This window comes from Cyprinodon variegatus, unplaced genomic scaffold (genome assembly GCF_000732505.1).
Source record: "Cyprinodon variegatus isolate N-32 unplaced genomic scaffold, C_variegatus-1.0 Scaffold105, whole genome shotgun sequence".
Classification (NCBI taxonomy): Eukaryota; Metazoa; Chordata; class Actinopteri; order Cyprinodontiformes; family Cyprinodontidae; genus Cyprinodon; species Cyprinodon variegatus.
This window is the reverse complement of record NW_015150558.1, coordinates 1,048,593-1,049,957: the sequence shown is the minus strand read 5'-3', so window position 1 is coordinate 1,049,957 and position 1,365 is coordinate 1,048,593.

Genomic DNA, 1,365 nt, shown 5'->3' with positions numbered 1-1,365 from the left:
ACTGCTTCTGTTCAATCGACCGGCTGGAACCATTCCCATTCTTTGGGCACAGGACTGAACTGCCAAACCGGGTTAGTGACACGCGCGCTCATAATCATCCTCTGTCAGATTATCGCAGTCACGAACCTGTGTTTCCCTCCAATTGACGTTCATGTTTCTGACGCCCTAGCCGCTGCAGATCCGCAGATCCGTCTGTGTTTAAATAAACACTTTTTAGCTATTCCAGTCTGTCTCGCCTGAATTCTGGATTCTATGTTCTGAGCTTATTACAAAACCTAAAATCAGTGGATTTAATCTGACTTCATTAAACTCCTGTTGGGACGGAGCTCCAGACTGTATTTCTGGCATTGTTTGTAAAAATGGCGGCACCCTGCTGCTGGAGTATTAATTCTTTGTAACTACCTGATCCGCACCATCAGCTCATTTGCACAGATAAACACCAAGGTTTCCCTCATTTTTTGTTTAATTATTTTTTCTCTCCCTAAAAATAGTAAGCATACCAAACTACAATGTGTAAAAGTTTATTTTCTGAGAACATAAATCTGTTTAAATCTGTTTAAATCCTTTATCTGTTTTCTGTGCCCGATCTGTCATGGAGATGGAATCATACGCTGCCTCCAGCAGCTAATGTCAGCTTTGGATTAATACATTAATCTAGTCCTTTTTTATTTTTATGTTTGCCTTCTGTGTTAGCTTTATTGTATAGAGTGTATGATATAAATAAGACAACTAAAATGCAGATAAACATGCTGTAATCGTAAATTGCCGGACTGCTCTCAGCATGCCCAATGATGACGTCAGTCTTGCAATTTAACGAGAAAAACGCATCAAATCGTCTCAGAAAGGTCATAAAATATTTTTATAAGATATTTTCTAGCATTCTTTGGCGCTTAAAAATGGCGTCACATTTATTCCAAAACGCCCGCGAGCAAAATAAACATACTCTGTCAGGATGTTATAAAGTTCAAACCCAAATGCAGAACACCGGACAGAGAGACCAGGGAAAAGGTTTAACGGGTTTTATTGAAGAAGTTAAACAGAGGGAGAAGTGTTGCTCTGAACACTGCTCAACCGGAACTGTAAAGTGAGGGGAAGACACAGCGGTTAGTTCAGGCTCAGTGGGGAATTTGACTCGTGAACTTGGAGGAGAGGATTTGGTTGCCGACTCACGTTTCCAGAGAAGTTGTTGAATCCTTGAATCCTGTCTTTGTGCTGTAGTTCCAGTGTTTGTCTGATTCGGTGGAGGGCCGAACAGGGTTTACCCAGAATGCATTTGGTAATTGGTGAACGGAGAAACTGACTGCCACTCAGATTTCCTGCGGTACTTGAACGGGTCATGGTGGAGAATAATCCCTTTCTCAGTGG